Raw genomic sequence first — 18,674 nt, 5'->3', positions numbered from 1 at the left:
CCTCAAAGCATTTGAGGCTGAAAACTGCAGTCAGCTGTGGCAGAGCATCTTCCTTGATATTCCTGGCCTGTGGCGAACCACGACCCTTCTAGGACCTGACTCCAACCTTTTTATCTTACCACGGTCGTGCCGCGGTCGCCACCTGAAACCATTTGGTGTAGTTTTCATGGCACCACAGTCCTTTATATCTCAATACAGAAGGGAATTCAGCAAGAGACAAAGTGATAGATAAAAAGTGATTTATTAGAATAGCACCTCTGTAGGGTTCACAAGGATGCAGGCAAGCTTTGCGCTTCCCAAGTTCTCAGTGGGTTATGTTTTTATAATCAAAGGAAGGGAGGGGAGGGAGAGAAGATCTTTTTTGTATTTCTCTAGTAGATATCACGTTTCCTCATCAGCCCCTCCCCTCAGGGAAGGCAAGAAGTATACTTGTCCTATATGGTCAGGTCACGACTGTCATAGATAACACTTTGGAAAAATATTTTCAGGTCTCTGTACAATGAGGGTCTTTCATTTTTAAAAGTCACCTTTCCATAAATGATTGTTCTTTTGTGTGCACATAGCATGTTTTGGGGTTCATTAACTTGGTGACGCCACTGGACAGGATGTAGGTCTCATGCCACCATCTTTTTATTGTTTGGGGGCATTTTTCCTACTCTGTTGCATAGTTTGGTTGTGTGAAATGAAAATATTAGTGGTAAAGAACCTGGCTGCCAATGCAGGAGAGATAAGAGACACAGGTTCAGTCCCTGGGTCAGTAAGATCCCCTGGAGGAGGGCATGGAAACCCACTCCAGAATTCTTGCCTAGAGAATCCCATGGACAGAGGAGCCTGGAGGGCTATAGTCCATCGGGTCAAAAATAGTCAGACATGACTGAAGCGACTTAGCACGCACCTGCCATATTAATAAACAAGAAATGTCACAGCCATCGTGATTTCCGGCCTCCAAAAGTGAATGAGGGCTCCCAAAACTGCAATCCAGTGCCTGCTGCCACCCCCAACAGTGACTGCTGAGGAGCGGAGGGAATGCAAGAAACAAGGTGAATAAGGAAATAGGATTCGCCCTGACCAGGTAGCTGAGGTGCATATGAAAGGAATGAATTCAGTGAGCCCAGAGGCTTGAATCTTCCCATACATAGGATGCTAAATTCCTTAACTTAATACCTGACCTTTGATGTTTTGACTGCCTGCTCCCTTTGTTGCAGACAGCCTGACTTCCCCTCCTATCTCCCTGGAGCAGTTTTCTCAGAGCTTCTGAGATATTGTCTCCTGCGCTTGAGTCCTAAACATTACCACCAAATAAAATAACTCTCTACTTTCAGGTTATGACTATATTTTTTAGTCAACAGTTTCTAAGCAAGTTAGCTTGATTAATTAAGCAAGCCAATCTGGCTTTGGTGCTCAGCAATTTGTTCTGCTTTATGAGTCAAGCAAGCATACACTGTTTCAGAATTTTCCCTCCGTTGAGTGATCATTAGCCTTATTGGGACACCCCAAAGCCCTCTCTCTATCGCCAATGGGATCTTCCCTAATGGGGTTTCTAAGTTAACTATTTTGATCATCCTACTCAATCTCGATCACTTTTGGTACCAGAGACACAGAGAATCGTCACACACCACTTTAAGCATAAAGGATCTGAACAAATGCTATGAAACTTGTTGTCTGCCTTGTTGCTATTGTGATCGTCACCCAACTCAGTGAGATTGAGGGATTGCATCTTTGGAGACTTAAGCTAATGAAAACAAGGGGAAGGAGTAACTGGTTCAAGTTAGCCACAAAATTCCCCAAGAGGTGGACCAATTTATAAAAGATTACATGGAAGAAAGGAGTATAATCTGTAAAAATACTGAATCACTATTAGAAACATCTGAAACAAACATGATATTGCATTGGCTAATATGGAGGACACGCTGGCACGGGACACTTGAGGGAAACCCGCTGACCCCTCTTTGGGCTCCAGGCCACCATGGAGGACTGGGTAGCACTGGGCAGGTGAAGGGGAGAAGACCTCTGAGCCCCTCTGTGGGATTATGGCCAATGTGGAAGACCGTGGGGAACTGGGTAAGTTGTGATACGGGGTTAAGACCACTGAGCCACTGTGGGGCCTGTGCCGTGAGAGATCCGGTGGAACTGGGCATGTGGTGGGGTAATCCCCTGAGCCCTTTTTCTGGGGCTCAGACACACTTTGGGCTCCTGGCTGTCGTGAAGTACCGTGGGGAAGTGGGCAGGTGAAGGTGAAGCCTGCCAGGGTCCTCTTCAGGCTTTTGGCCACCGTGGAAAACCAGGCCTGAGGCTGTGGAAAACCCAGCAACACTGGGAAGGTGTGAGGGTTTGAACTTCTCTGCTCACCCTGGCAGCTGTGGAATCAGTTCAGTTCAGTTGCTCAGTTGTGTCCAACTCTTTGCCACCCCATGGACTGCAGCATATCAGGCCTCCCTATCCATCACCAACTCCTGGAGTTTATTCAAACTCATGTCCATCGAGTTGGTGATTGCATCCAAACATCTCATCCTATGTCGTCCCCTTCTCCTCCTGCCTTCAATCTTTCCCAGCATCAGGGTCTTTTCCAATGAGTCAGGTGGCCAAAGTATTGGAGTTTCAGTTTCAACATCAGTCCTTCCAGTGAATATTCAGGACTAATTTCCTTTAAGATGGACTGGTTGGATCTCCTTGCAGTCCAAGGGACTCTCAAGAGTCTTCTCCAACACCACAGTTCAAAAGCATCAATTCTTTGGTACTCAGCTTTCTTTAGAGTCAGACTCTCACATTCATACATGACCACTGGAAAAACCATAGCCTTGACTAGACAGACCTTTGTTAGCAAAGTAATGTCTCTGCTTTTTAATATGCTATCTAGGTTGGTCATAACTTTTCTTCTAAGGAGCAAGCATCTTTTAATTTTATGGCTGCAGTCACCATCTGCAGTGATTTTGGAGCCTAAGAAAATAAAGTCTGTCACTGTTTCCATTGTTTCCCCATGTATTTGCCATTAAGTGATGGGACCAGATGCCATGATCTTCATTTTCTGAATGTTGAGCTTTAAGCCAACTTTTTCACTCTCCTCTTTCACTTTCATCAAAAGGCTCTTTAGTTCTTCTTTGCTTTCTGCCAGAAGGGTGGTGTCATCTGCATATCTGAGGTTATTGATATTTCTCCCAGTAATCTTCCAGCTTGTGCTTCATCCAGCCCAGCATTGTACTCTGCATATAAGTTAAATAAGCAGGGTGACAATATACAGCCTTGACGTACTCCTTTTCCTATTTGGAACCAGTCTGTTGTTCCACTAACTGTTGCTTCCTGACCTGCATACAGATTTCTTAAGAGGCAGGTCAGGTGGTCTGGTATTCCACCTCTTGAAGAATTTTCCACAGTTTGTGGTGATCCACGAAGTCAAAGGCTTTGGCATAGTCAATAAAGTAGAAATAGATGTTTTTCTGGAACCCTCTTGCTTTTTCAATAATCCAACGGATGTTGGCAATTTGATCTCTGGTTCCTCTGACTTTTCTAAAACCAACTTGAACATCTGGAAGTTCACAGTTCATGTATCGCTTAAGCCTGGCTTAGAGAATTTTGAGCATTACTTTGCTAGTGTGTGCTGCTGCTGCTGCTGCTGCTGCTAAGTTGCTTCAGTCATGTTCGACTCTGTGGGACCCCATAGACGGCAGCCCACCAGGCTCCCCCATCCCTGGGATTCTCCAGGCAAGAACACTGGAGTGGGGTGCCACTGCCTTCTCCATTGCTAGTGTGTGAGATGCGTGCAATTGTGTGGTAGTTTGAGCATTCTTTGGCATTGCCTTTATTTGGGATTGGAATGAAAACTGACCTTTTCCAGTTCTTTGGCCACTGCTGAATTTTCCAAATTTGCTGGCATATTGAGTGCAGCACTTTCACAGCATCATCTTTTAGGATTTGAAATAGCTCAGTTGGAATTCCATCACCTCCACTAGCTTTGTTGGTAGTGATGCTTCCTAAGGCCTACTTCACTTTGCATTCCAGGATGTCTGGCTCTAGGTGAGTGATCACACCATCGTGATTATCTGGGTCGTGAAGATCTTTTTTGTACAGTTCTTCTGTGCATTCTTGCCACCTCTTCTTAATATCTTCTGCTTCTGTTAGGTCCATATGATTTCTGTCCTTTATTGAGCCCATCTTTGCATGAAATGTTCCCTTGGTATCTCTAATTTTCTTGAAGAGATCTCTAGTCTTTCCCATTGTATTGTTTTCCTCTATTTCTTTGCACTGATCACTGAGGAAGGCTTTCTTATCTCTCCTTGCTATTCTTTGGAACTCTGTGTTCAAATGGGTTTACCTTCCCTTTCCTCCTTTGCTTTACACTTCTCTTCTTTTCACAGCTTTTTGTAAGGCCTCCTCAGACAGCCATTTTGCTTTTTTGCATTTCTTTTCCATGGGGATGGTCTTGATCCCTGTCTCCTGTACAATGTCACGAAACTCCGTCCGTAGTTCATCAGGCACTCTATCAGATCTAATCCCTTAAACTTATTTCTCACTTCCACTGTATAATCGTAAGGGTCATTTGATTTGGGTCATATGATTTGGGTCATACCTGAATGGTCTAGTGGTTTCCCCTACTTTCTTCAATTTAAGTCTGAATGTGGCAATAAGGAGTTCCTAATCTGAGACACAGTCCGCTCCCGGTCTTGTTTTTGCTGACTGCGTAGAGCTTCTCCATCTTTGGTTGCAAAGAATATAATCAATCTGATTTCGGTATTGACGATCTGGTGATGTCCGTGTGTAAAGCCTTCTGTGTTGTTGGAAGAGAGTGTTTGCCATGACCAGTGCGGCGGCTGCGCGGCGGCGAGGAGCTGCAGCTGTGCTTCGCTGTAGCGGCTGTGAGGAATATCCTCCGGCAATTAGGAGATTGCAATTAGAGCCCTCTGAACCCCCGTGCCGGCTCCTGGCCACTGTGGAAAACCCAGGGGAACTGGGTAGACGTAAGGGAGCCCGCTGAACCCCTCCACACACACCTGAATGCCGTGGAAAACACTGTGTCACTGGAAAGGTATAGAGGGAGCCCGCCGAACGCCTGTGTGCGCCCCTGGCCGCTGTGGGGAACCCTATGGCACTGGGCAAGGGTGGGAGGAACCTGCTGAAGCCTTCTGCTCTACCTTGGCCACTGTGGGAAATCCTGCAGCATTGGGCAGCTGTGGGCCGGGGGTGGGGGCTGCAGCTGTGCTTCGCTGTAGCGGCTGTGAGGAATATCCTCCGGCAATTAGGAGATTGCCATTAGAGCCCTCCGAACCCCCATGCCGGCTCCTGGCCACTGTGGAAAACCCAGGGGAAGTGGGTAGACGTAGGGGAACCTGCTGAACCCCTCCACACACACCTGAACGCTGTGGAAAACACTGTGTCACTGGAAAGGTATAGAGGGAGCCCGCGGAACGCCTGTGTGCACCCCTGGCCGCTGTGGGGAACCCTATGGCACTGGGCAGGGGTGGGAGGAACCTGCTAAAGCCTTCTGCTCTACCTTGGCCACTGTGGGAAATCCTGCAGCATTGGGCAGCTGTGGGCCGGGGGTCGGGGGAGGTGCCTCTTGAAGCCCTCTGGGCGCTCCTGGCCACTGTAGAAAACCTGTGTCATTGGTCAGGTTGGTGGCGGCTCTTGAACCCATGTGTACCCATGAATGCTGTGGAAAATGCTGGTGCACTGGGCAGGTGTTGGGGGGAGCTCTTGAACTTTCCTACATGCCCCTGAACACTGTGGAAAATGCTCCTGCCCTGGGCCGGTGTAGTGGGAGCCCTCTGAACCACTCTGTTTGCCCCTAGCCTCTGTAGAAAACTCTGTAGCACTTGGCAGGTGTGCTCCTGGCTGCTTTTGGAAAAACCTCCAGCACTGGCCAGGTTTAGGGTTAGCCCATTGAGCCCCTCTGCCTGCCCCTGGCCACTCTGAAAAGTCCTGCGACATTGGGCAGGTGTGGGCAGAACCCTTGAACCCCTCTGTGCACTCCTGGCCGCTGTGTAAAACGGTGGGACACTGGGCAGTCGTGGGCAGAGCCCTCTGAACCCCTTTGAACCCCTCTGTGTGTTCCCTGTGGCTGTGGATAACCCTGGGGCACAGGCATTTGGGAGTGGGACCTGGCTGAGCCCTTTTCCATATACTGGCCGGCGAAGGAGACCATGGAGTACCAGGCACGTGGAAGGGGATCCTGCCGAGTCCCTCTGTGGGCTCCTGGTTGCTGTGGAGGACAGTGTGTAACTGGTCAGGTTTCCGCGGGGCCTGCGGAGCTGTCTGCAGACTAATTACTGCCGTGGAGGACCAAGCAGTGCTGGGAGGGAGATCACTCAGGGAGGGAGCCCCCTGAGCCCCACTGCGGGCTTCTGGCCGCTGTGGAGGAACCTACCACCCTGGCACTTTGAGGGGAGTCTGCAGAGCCCCTATTTGGCCCCCTGGCTATTGGAGAGTAGCATGCGGCACTTACTACTTGGGGCACCCTACAGGGCCCATCTGTGGGTTTTTGGCTGCTGTGGAGGCATGTTTGGCATTGGGGGGGACCCTGCCCAGCCCCTCTGTGAACTCCTGCTTCAGTGAAAGAAAGTTTGGCATTTATTTTACCACAGAAATCCCACGGACAGAGGAGCCTGGTGGGCTGCAGTCCATGGGGTTGCAGAGTCAGACACGACTAAGCAGCTGAGCGCGCACGGGTGCGCGCGCGCGCACACACACACACACACACTCCATCAAAAAGTACTGCCACTGTAGGTTTCTGCAAGAAATGCAGAGCTGGTGGCTGATGAACCCAAGGATGCAAAGAAAGAGCAAGCTGACGCTGCCAAAGGAGCGTTCAATAAGAAGTCTCCCTTCCTAAAGAGGATGGCCAGCGGCCATGTAGGGAATGGTTCAAAGTGGCCTTTTGCTGGTCCGCAGCCAGTTAGGAACCAGGCCTCACAGCAAGAGGTGAGCTCCCGGCAAACAAGGGAAACTTCAACTGCTGCTCCCTCCCTCGCATTACTCTCTGAACCGTCATGCTCACTCTGTCGTTCATGGACAAATTGTCTTCCATGAAACCGGTCCATGGTGCCATAAAGGTTGGGGAGCTCTGGCATGGAATGTGTCAAAGCATCAGACTGTGTAGACCAGTTCTGAGCCACATGCGGGAACTGCATACGGAAGTACCCAGAGGAGATTGCTTGTTGGCGCAATAGTTAAGAAGCCACCTTCCAATACGGAAGACACAGGTTCAGTTGGAAAATTAAGATTCCACATGCTGAGGGGCAACCAAGCCTGAGCCACAATTACTGAACCTGCACATTCTAGAGTCAGTGCCCCAAACGAGGAGCCCGTGAGCTGCAACTTAAAGACACCGGGTGCAGCAACTAAGACCCAAGGTAGCCAAGAAATACATATTTTTAAAAAAGAATGCGGCAGTGAAAGTTTCTCAGTGCCGCGGCTAAGACCCGATGCTGCCAAAAATAAATCAATACATAAACATTAAAAAGAGAAATGCCCCGAACTCCTATCCTGGGGGATGGTAGAGCTGAAGTACCCCTAGTCAAAGTGTTACTCAGTTGTGTCTGACTCTTCGTGGGCCCCATGGACTGTAGTCTGCCAGGCTCCTCTGTCCATAGGATTCTCCAGGTAAGAATATTGGAGTGGATTGCCATTCCCTTCTCCGGGGGATCTTCCCAACCCGGGGATCAAACCCGGGTCTCCCGCAGGCAGGCAGGCAGGCAGATTTTTTTTCCCATCTGAGCCATGCTATAATTTCATTCATGCCTGATGTTGACACCCCAGGTGATTCATTGCTGTATTCAATTCTCTCTACCATCTTGCTTCTGGATATTCTGGGCTTGTGATAAAGATACTGCACTACTATATCCTATACATTACTGTACTGTACAAGTGCACAAAAGCAAAACCAGTTGTAGAGGGTGCACACCGTAACAGTGTACATGACTGAACATACCGACGCACGTTTGTATCAAAGTTCACAACTTGAAGGGGACTAACTGTATCAGTTAGGGAACCACGGCCCGCAGCTTCACCAGACTCTGAATTCCAAAACATTCAATGTGCTGGACGAGGCGCTGCAGTTCCACCGCGAGGTGTCGCGGTAACCCTTATGGTGCAGCCATAAAGAAGACTATTCCATGATGCTTCACGAAATAAAATTCCTCTTCATATTCAAGAAAAATTTAAGCAAAAGAATTCTTCTTGAGAGTTGCTTGCTGGTCTGGTGGTTAGGACTCTGTGATCAAATCTGGAAGGCGGGAGGTTTCGGTGAAATTACCAAATTGGATTATAGAAAAAAGTTTGCAGATGAGCCTAGGAGAACATTCAACAGCCTGACAAGTTATCAGGATCCTCTAATGCGTGTCTTCCTCAGTACCAGGAGTGTCTCTAAGAATGCCTAACTTTCTCAGTTCCTTTTTTTCTCACCAGTGGAATCTTCCCCCCAAACCAGGACCCCCTAATGAGGGTAAAAACCAAGAAAAAATAAGATTCTGACTCATGTACAGAAATATGCAAACATCCAAGATGAAAGCCAAACCAATTCCAAAGGGCTCACTTTGATATAGGGCTTCTCTGGTGGCTCAGATGGCAAAGAATCTGCCTGCAATGCGGAAGACTTGGGTTCAATCCCTGAATTGGGAAGACCCCTGGAGGAGGGCATGGCAACCCACTCCAGCATTCTTGCCTGGAGAATCCCATGGACAGAGGAGCCTGGTGGGCTACCGTCCTTGGAGTCACAAATGAGTGACCACACTTTCACTTTGATACAATAGCCTAAGAAGCCTATGCGTACGGAATTTCATCCCATTTTCTTTCCCTTTTACAAGACAGTTCTAGTTGAAAGACAGTATTATAAAGAGTCATTAAAGTATAAAGAGCTGTTGTTCTCCAGATCCCAAGAAGTACTGAAGCTAAGCTGTATTATGATCAATACAATTTTTTTTTTTAAATTTCATGGGAATATAGCTGAAGATCTCCCAGCTTTGCAAAATACATGCTGGGGACTTGTATGGATGGAATTGTTTCTATAGAAACAAGATGGAATTGTTTCTAGTCATGGCCAATATTCTAGTCATGGCTAGAGACAGACTGGCAGATCCATGTCTGGTAACTTCTAAGGGTAGCAAGTTCTCTAGCGCTAGGATGGAAACTTTCCTACCTGCCATTCCAGGCAAAAGTGCAAACGAGCCTCAATCTAGCAGGGAGTTTCCCAATTACCACTTAAGTGGTGCCAGATGGCCAAGGAACTCCTCAACCCAGAAGTAAAAATCCAGTTTAAATGATGAAACCATGCTACTTAGATATCGACTTGAACCCACAGTCTTTTAACTGAGATCACACACCTGGTCTCAGGACTTAATGAAGCTCAGGTTCTTGATGTCTCCTTGCAGAAAGAATTCAGTGAGAGGCAAAGTGATAGGTAAGAAGTAGAACTATTTGGAGAGAAACACACTCCACGGTGTGTAGGCCATCTCAGAAAGTGAGAGCAGCCCCGAAATATGGCATGGTTAGTTTTTACTGGTTGGTAATTTCATAGACTAATTAGTGGGAGGATTATTCAAACTATTTTAAGAAAGGGGCAGGAATTTACAGAAATTGGGCCAGCACCCACTTTTTGATCTGGGATGGTTGTCCTCTGCTGCAACTACTGAGTCCAAGTGCAACAGCTAGAGAAAGCCCATGCACAGCAACATAGACCCAGTGCAGCCAAAACAAAAAATAAATAAAGTTCGTGCCCTGCCCCCTTCCTACCTGTTTCAGAAAGGATCCCCCCTTCCTGAGGGGCTTCCCAGGTGGTTCAGTAGTAAAGAATCTACCTGCCTATTGTCAACTACAAATGAGCACTTGCCAAAAGCATTTGCCAGCAACTGGAAAATGACAAAAAGGACATTTACCATCTGCAAAATCTGTGGAGGTTGAACCCTGGGCTGCTGCAGCTGCCACACCCACTAAGGGAAATTCAGGGTGGAGAGTAAGGCACTCTGTGCTCCAGGGAAACTAGTGGGACAGGTCTTTAGATAGTTACATATTTCCAGGGACTGATTTCATGATCTCAGTCCTTGGATCTCCTCATATCTAGAAAAGCATTAAATCCTTTCAGGGTAACATTAGCTCCTCATGACTAGTAGAAAACCTTTTGTAAAGGAAGTACTTAATTGCATTGAACTCCCTCTTCACCAAAATCTTATGTACTGATCCTCACTGCCTCTTTGGAGCAGTCTCTCAGAGCTCTCTGAGGTCCTATCTCTTGGGCTGCAGTCCTCATCTTTGCCCCAAACAAAACTTAAGTTACAACTCTCATGCTGTGCATCTTTTTAGTTGATACAGTGCAGGAGACATGGGTTGGATCCCTGGGTCTGGAAGATCTCTTGGAGGAGGAAATGGCAACTCACTCCAGTATTTTTGCTTGAAAAACCCCATGGACAGAGGAGCCTGGCAGCCTACAGTTCATGGAGTAACAAAGAGTTGAACACAACTGAGCATGCACCCATGCCCCCTTCCTGTAATAGCAGCCCTCTGCTCAAAATCAGATTACCGGACTTCCCTGATGGTAAACTGGATAGGAACCGCCTGCCAATGCAGGGGATGTGGGTTCAATCCCTTATCCAGGATGATTCAGAACAACTAAGCCCATGACCCACAACTAATGAGTCTGAGCTCCAGAACTACTGAAGCCCACACACTTAGAACCTGGACTCCACAACAAGAGAATCCACTGCAATGAGACACCCACCCATCACAACAAAGAGCATCCCCCACTTGCTGCAACTAGAGAAAAGAAGCCCATGCAGCAGTGAAGACCCAGAACAGCCAAAAAATAAATGAATAAAAAATATATTTTTTTAAATGTCTTTCTTCTCACAACCAACCCCCCAAAGAGGAAAATTCCAATCAAGGAACCCCAGTAGCAAAAAATACATTGATGTCGCCCCACCTCTTACCAGAAGTGTCTTTCACAGCAGGATCTTTTGTTTCCTTCATCAGGGAATGTGGGACTGGAAAGCACATAGGCAGATGCGGGTTCGCGGCAAGTGCTAATGGACGGTCTGTGAGGCCAACGTGTCCAGGCTTGGCTGGAGAGGATCCAAGTGACACAACTAGGAAGGAGTCCATGATCCAAGGGTTAGATACTCACTCAGGTTTGCTCTCCCTCAGTAATCACCACAATTTTTGTAGAACTAAACTTAGATTCTCTCATGCGGCACAGCAAAGCCAACTTAACTGGCACCAGACTATGGTGAAGGAAAATATAGCATTGATTGCAAAGTCAAACAGGGAGAAGAGTAGCTCTTTCTTAAAAGACCCAAGATCCTGAATAGCTTTGGGGGCAACATTTGGGGAAGGGTTGCAGCTTGGGGACTTTCTTCTGATTTGGTTGGTGGAATTTTAATCATCAACCTTCAGATTCCAGCCAGTCTGGGCTCTACACACTCTAGTCAGCAGTAGTCGCCATCTCCAATTGAACAACTGAAAGATATGCATCCAGTTGTTATGTAAATTTATTTAAGAGGGACCAGCACTGCATTATCAATGAACATTGTTTAACCTATCATTACTTTTCCTATTTAACTGCTTTTCCTTTATTTCTGCTTTCCCTCATTTCTCTAATTAGTAACTGCTTGAGAGCTTTTGAAGCAGATCCAACCAGTCCATTCTGAAGATCAGCCCTGGGATTTCTTTGGAAGGAATGATGCTAAAGCTGCAACTCCAGTACTTTGGCCACCTCATGCGAAGAGTTGACTCATTGGAAAAGACTCTGATGCTGGGAGGGATTGGGGGCAGGAGGAGAAGGGGACGACAGAGGATGAGATGGCTGGATGTCATCACTGACTCAATGGACGTGAGTCTGAGTGAACTCCGGGAGTTGGTGATAGACAGGGAGGCCTGGCGTGCTGCAATTCATGGGGTCGCAAAGAGTCGGACACGACTGAGTGACTGATCTGATCTGATCTGATCTGAAGGGAACATTTCATGCAAAGATGGGCTCGATAAAGGACAGAAATGGTATGGACCTAACAGAAGCAGAAGATATTAAGAGGTGGCAAGAATACACAGAAGAACTGTACAAAAAAGATCTTCATGATCCAAATAATCACGATGGTGTGATCACTGACCTAGAGCCAGGCATCCTGGAATGCGAAGTCAAGTGGGCCTTAGAAAGCATCACTACAAACAAAGCTAGTGGAGGTGATAGAATTCCAGTTGAGCTATTCCAAATCCTGAAAGATGATGCTGTGAAAGTGCTGCACTCAATATGCCAGCAAATTTGGAAAACACAGCAGTGGCCACAGGACTGGAAAAGGTCAGTTTTCATTCCAATCCCAAAGAAAGGCAATGCCAAAGAATGTTCAAACTACCGCACAATGTACTTATCTCACATGCTAGTAGCTGCTGCTGCTACTAAGTCACCTCAGTCGTGCCTGACTCTGTGTGACCCCATAGATGGCAGCCCACCAGGCTCTGCCGTCCCTGGTATTCTCCAGGCAAGAACACTGGAGTGGGTTGCCATTTCCTTCTATGATGCACACTAGTAGAGTAATGCTCAAAATTCTCCAAGCCAGACTTCAGCAATACATGAACCGTGAACTTCCAGATGTTCAAGCTGGTTTTAGAAAGGGCAGAAGAACCAGAGATCAAATTGCCAACATCCTCTGGATCATCAAACCAAGAGAGTTTCCTTTATTTCTGCTTTATTGACTATGCCAAAGATTTTGACTGGGTCACAATAAACTGTGGAAAATTCTGAAAGAGATGGGAATGCCAGACCACCTGACCTGCCTCTTGAGAAATCTGTATGCAGGTCAGGAAGCAACAGTTAGAACTGGACATGGAACAACAGACTGGTTCCAAATCAGGAAAGGAGTATGTCAAGGCTGGATGGTGTCACCCTGCTTATTTAACTTATATGCAGAGTACATTATGAGAAATGCTGAGCTGGATGAAGTACAAGCTGGAATCAAGATCGCCAAAAGAAATATCAATAACCTCAGATGTGCAGATGACACCACCCTTATGGCAGAAAGTGAAGAGGAACTAAAGAGCTTCTTGATGAAAGTGAAAGAGGAGAGTGAAAAAGTTGGCTTACAGCTCAACATTCAGAAAACTAAGATCATGGTATCTGGTCCTATAACTTCATGGCAAATAGATGTGGAGACAGTGGAAACAGTGGCAGATTTTATTTTGGGGGGGCTCCAAAATCACTGCAGATGGTGACTGCAGCCTTGAAATTAAAAGATGCTTACTCCTTGGAAGGAAAGTTATGACCAACCTAGTTCAGTACAGTTCAGTCACTTAGTCGTGTCCGACTCTTTGCAACCCCATGAATCACAGCATACCAGGCCTCCCTGTCCGTCACCAACTCCCGGAGTTCACTCAGACTCATGTCCATCGAGTCAGTGATGCCATCCAGCCATCTCATCCTCTGCTATCCCCTTCTCCTCCTGCCCCCAATCCCTCCCAGCATCAGAGTCTTTTCCAATGAGTCAACTCTTCGCATGAGGTGGCCAAAGTACTGGAGTTTCAGCTTTAGCATCATTCCTTCCAAAGAACTCCCAGGGCTGATCTCCTTCAGAATGGACTGGTTGGTGTCCTTGCAGTCCAAGGGACTCTCAAGAGTCTTCTCCAACACCACACTTCAAAAGCATCAATTCTTTGGCGCTCAGCCTTCTTCTGCCATAAGGGTGGTGTCATCTGCATATCTAAGGTTATTGATATTTCTCCCGGCAATCTTGATTCCAGCTTGTGTTTCTTTCAGTCCAGCGTTTCTCATGATGTACTCTGCATATAAGTTAAATAAGCAGGGTGACAATATATAGCCTTGACATACTCCTTTTCCTATTTGGAACCAGTCTGTTGTTCCATGTCCAGTTCTAACTGTTGCTTCCTGACTTGCATACAGATTTCTCAAGAGGCAGGTCAGGTGGTCTGGTATTCCCATCTCTTTCAGAATTTTCCACACAGTCAAAGGCTTTGGCATAGTCAATAAAGTAGAAATAGATGCTTTTCTGGAACTCTCTTGCTTTTTCCATGATCCAGCGGATGTTGGCAATTTGATCTCTGGTTCCTCTGCCTTTTCTAAAACCAGCTTGAACATCAGGAAGTTCATGGTCCACGTACTGCTGAAGCCTGGCTTGGAGAATTTTGAGCATTACTTTATTAGCATGTGAGATGAGTGCAATTGTGCGGTACTTTGAGCAGTCCTGTGGCCACTACTGAGTTTTCCAAAAATTGCTGGCATATTGAGTGCAGCACTTTCACAGCATCATCTTTCAGGATTTGAAATAGCTCAACTGGGATTCTATCACCTCCACTAGCTTTGTTCGTAGTGACGCTTTCTAAGGCCCGCTTGACTTCACATTCCAGGATGTCTGGCTCTAGATGAGTGATCACACCATTGTGATTATCTGGGTCGTGAAGATCTTTTTTGTACAGTTCTTCTGTGTATTCTTGCCACCTCTTCTTAATATCTTCTGCTTCTGTTAGGTCCATATCATTTCTGTCCTTTATCGAGCCCATCTTTGCATGAAATGCTCCCTTGGTATCTCTAATTTTCTTGAAGAGGTCTCTAGTCTTTCCCATTCTGTTGTTTTCCTCTATTTCTTTGCATTGGTTGCTGAGGAAGGCTTTCTTATCTCTTCTGCTATTCTTTGGAACTCTGCATTCAGATGTTTATATCTTTCCTTTTCTCCTTTGCTTTTCACTTCTCTTCTTTTCACAGCTATTTGTAAGGCCTCCCCAGACAGCCATTTTGCTTTTTTGCATTTCTTTTCCATGGGGATGGTCTTGATCCCTGTCTCCTGTACAATGTCACGAACCTCAGTCCATAGTTCATCAGGCACTCTATCTATCAAATCTAGGCCCTTAAATCTATTTCTCACTTCCACTGTATAATCATAAGGGATTTGATTTAGGTCATACCTGAATGGTCTAGTGGTTTTCCCTACTTTCTTCAATTTAAGTCTGAATTTGGTAATAAGGTAATGACCAACCTAGACAACATATTAAAAAGCAGAGACATTACTTTGTCAACAAACGTCCGTCTAGTTAAGGTTATGGTTTTTCCAGTGGTCATGTATGGATGTGAGAGTTGGACTATAAAGGAAGCTGAGCAATGAAGAATTGATGCTTTTGAATTGTGGTGTTGGAGAAGACTCTTGAGAGTCCCTTGGACTGAAAGGAGATCCAACCAGTCCATCCTAAAGGAAGTCAGTCCTGAGTGTTCATTGGAACGACTGATGTTGAAGCTGAAACTCCAATACTTTGGCTACCTGATGCAAAGAACTGACTCATGTGAAAACACCCTGATTCTGGGAAGGATTGAGGACAGGAGGAGAAGGGGATGACAGAGGATGAGATGGTTGGATGGCATCACCAACATGATGGACATTAGTTTGAGTAAACTCCAGGAGTTGGTGATGGACAGGGAGGCCTATTGTGCTGCAGTCCATGGTGTCGCAAAGAGTCAGACAGGACTGAGCAACTAAACTAAACTGAACTGAATATTCCATTATGTATATGTACCACAACTTCTTTATCCATTCATCTGTTGATGGATATCTAGGTTGCTTCCATGTTCTAGCTATTGTAAATAGTGCTGCAATGAACAATGGGATACATGTGTCTTTTTCAATTTTGGTTTCCTCAGGGTATATGCCCAGGAATGGGATTGCTGGGTCATATGGTGGTTTTATTACTAGTTTTTAAGGAACCTCCATACCATCTTCCATAGTGGCTGTATCAATTTACGTTCCCACCCATGGTGCAAGAGCATTCCATTTCTCCACACCCTCTTCAGCATTTATTTTGTGTAAACTTTTTGATGATGGCCATTCTAACTGGTGTGAGGTGATAGCTCATTGTAGTTTTGATTTTCATTTCTCTAATAATGAGCGACTTTGAGCATCTTTTCATGTGTTTGTTAGCTATCTGTATGTTTTCTTTAGAGAAATGTCTGTTTAGGTCTTTTCCCCACTTTTTGATTGGGTTGTTTGTTTTTCTAGTATTGAGTTGTATGAGCTGCTTGTATATTTGGAAATTAATCCTTTGTCAGTTGTTTCATTTGCTACTATTTTCTCCCATTCTGAGGGTTGTCTTTTCACCTTGCCTATAGTTTCCTTTGCTCTGCAAAAGCTTTTAAGTTTAATCAGGTCCCACTTGTTTACTTTTGTTTTTATTTCCATTACTCTAGGATGTAGGTCATAGAGGATCTTGCTTTAATTTATGTCATTGAGTACTCTGACTATATTTTCCTATAAGAGTTTTATAGTTTCTCATCTTACATTTAGGTCTTTAATCCATTTTGAGTTTATCTTTGTGTATGGTGTTAGGAAGTGTTATAGAGAAATTCTTTATTCCTTTCTCACCTACAGAAGACTCCATTGTATGGAGGTAACATAATCTCTTTGATTTAGGTGTGATTCCTATATATACCACAGAATTGTTAGTTTGTTTTTTAAAGTTATAAAACAATTTATGACATCAGAATGCAGTTACCAATTCTTACACTACCTCTGTATGGCCCTAACTGTGAATGACTGTTATAGAAAATGTTTCCTTCCACTTACATTAGGCCACTGTTTGGATAAGTAAGACAAAATGCTGGGGAAGCAGTAGTCTTATCTTTTATGTGTTTTGCACAGCATTTTGGACACTATGGCTTCACAAAAAATGCCTCATGACATAGTCAGTAATTTTCTTTTTTTTTTTTTTTAACTTTAAACATTACAAGTACTTTTATTTTTTTTTTTAAGATCTTTTTTTTAAATTTTATTTTATTTTTAAACTTTACATAACTGTATTAGTTTTGCCAAATATCAAAATGAATCCACCACAGGTATACATGTGTTCCCCATCCTGAACCCTCCTCCCTCCTCCCTCCCCATTCCATCCCTCTGGGTCGTCCCAGTGCACCAGCCCCAAGCATCCAGTATCGTGCTTCGAACCCGGACTGGCAACTCGTTTCATACATGATATTTTACATGTTTCAATGCCATTCTCCCAAATCTTCCCACCCTCTCCCTCTCTCACAGAGTCCATAAGACTGTTCTATACATCAGAGTCTCTTTTGCTGTCTCATACACAGGGTTATTGTTACCATCTTTCTAAATTCCATATATATGTGTTAGTATACTGTATTGGTGTTTTTCTTTCTGGCTTACTTCACTCTGTATAATAGGCTCCAGTTTCATCCACCTCATTAGAACTGATTCAAATGTATTCTTTTTAATGGCTGAGTAATACTCCATTGTGTATATGTACCACTGCTTTCTTATCCATTCATCTGCTGATGGACATCTAGGTTGCTTCCATGTCCTGGCTATTATAAACAGTGCTGCGATGAACACTGGGGTACGCGTGTCTCTTTCCCTTCTGGTTTCCTCAGTGTGTATGCCCAGCAGTGGGATTGCTGGATCATAAGGTGGTTCTATTTCCAGTTTTTTAAGGAATCTCCACACTGTTCTCCATAGTGGCTGTACTAGTTTGCATTCCCACCAACAGTGTAAGAGGGTTCCCTTTTCTCCACACCCTCTCCAGCATTTATTACTTGTAGACTTTTGGATCGCAGCCATTCTGACTGGTGTGAAATGGTACCTCATAGTGATTTTGATTTGCATTTCTCTGATCATGAGTGATGTTGAGCATCTTTTCATGTGTTTGTTAGCCATCTGTATGTCTTCTTTGGAGAAATGTCTATTTAGTTCTTTGGCCCATTTTTTGATTGGGTCATTTATTTTTCTGGAGTTGAGCTGTAGGAGTTGCTTGTATATTCTCGAGATTAGTTGTTTGTCAGTTGCTTCATTTGCTATTATCTTCTCCCATTCTGAAGGCTGTCTTTTCACCTTGCTAATAGTTTCCTTTGATGTGCAGAAGCTTTTAAGGTTAATTAGGTCCCATTTGTTTATTTTTGCTTTTATTTCCAATATTCTGGGAGGTGGGTCATAGAGGATCCTGCTGTGACGTATGTCAGAGAGTGTTTTGCCTATGTTCTCCTCTAGGAGTTTTATAGTTTCTGGTCTTACGTTTAGATCTTTAATCCATTTTGAGTTTATTTTTGTGTATGGTGTTAGAAAGTGTTCTAGTTTCATTCTTTTACAAGTGGTTGACCAGAGTTCCCAGCACCACTTGTTAAAGAGATTGTCTTTAATCCATTGTATATTCTTGCCTCCTTTGTCAAAGATAAGGTGTCCATATGTGCGTGGATTTATCTCTGGGCTTTCTATTTTGTTCCATTGATCTATATTCCTGTCTTTGTGCCAGTACCATACTGTCTTGATAACTGTGGCTTTGTAGTAGAGCCTGAAGTCAGGTAGGTTGATTCCTCAGGTTCCATTCTTCTTTCTCAAGATCGCTTTGGCTATTTGAGGTTTTTTGTATTTCCATACAAATTGTGAAATTATTTGTTCTAGCTCTGTGAAGAATGCTGTTGGTAGCTTGATAGGGATTGCACTGAATCTATAGATTGCTTTGGGTAGTATACTCATTTTCACTATATTGATTCTTCCAATCCATGAACATGGTATATTTCTCCATCTGTTACTGTCCTCTTTGATTTCTTTCACCAGTGTTTTATAGTTTTCTATATATAGGTCTTTAGTTTCTTTAGGTAGATATATTCCTAAGTATTTTATTCTTTCCGTTGCAATGGTGAATGGAATTGTTTCCTTAATTTCTCTTTCTGTTTTCTCATTATTAGTGTATAGGAATGC

General features: G+C 44.8%; 1 protein-coding gene across 6 annotated transcripts in view; it reads left to right on the top strand.

Moving 5' to 3' along the window:
• Window positions 1–4,933: 4,933 nt before the first annotated feature.
• CMKLR2 (chemerin chemokine-like receptor 2) overlaps window positions 4,934–18,674 on the top strand; it is a 79,308-nt gene continuing 65,567 nt past the window's right edge. For 4 of the 6 annotated variants that reach the window (XM_055573260.1, XM_055573252.1, XM_055573248.1 and 1 more), the window contains exon 1: window positions 4,935–5,020. The gene's annotated coding sequence lies outside the window, so the exon portion shown is untranslated. Of the gene's footprint in view, window positions 5,021–5,269; window positions 5,380–18,674 lie in introns of those variants that run through there. The other 2 variants (XM_055573261.1, XM_055573242.1) reach the window with 2 other exon arrangements.

This window comes from Bubalus kerabau, chromosome 3, assembly GCF_029407905.1.
Source record: "Bubalus kerabau isolate K-KA32 ecotype Philippines breed swamp buffalo chromosome 3, PCC_UOA_SB_1v2, whole genome shotgun sequence".
In the NCBI taxonomy this organism is placed as follows: Eukaryota; Metazoa; Chordata; class Mammalia; order Artiodactyla; family Bovidae; genus Bubalus; species Bubalus kerabau.
Note: the sequence above shows the minus strand (reverse complement) of the source record. Positions and strands in the feature narration are given on the sequence as shown.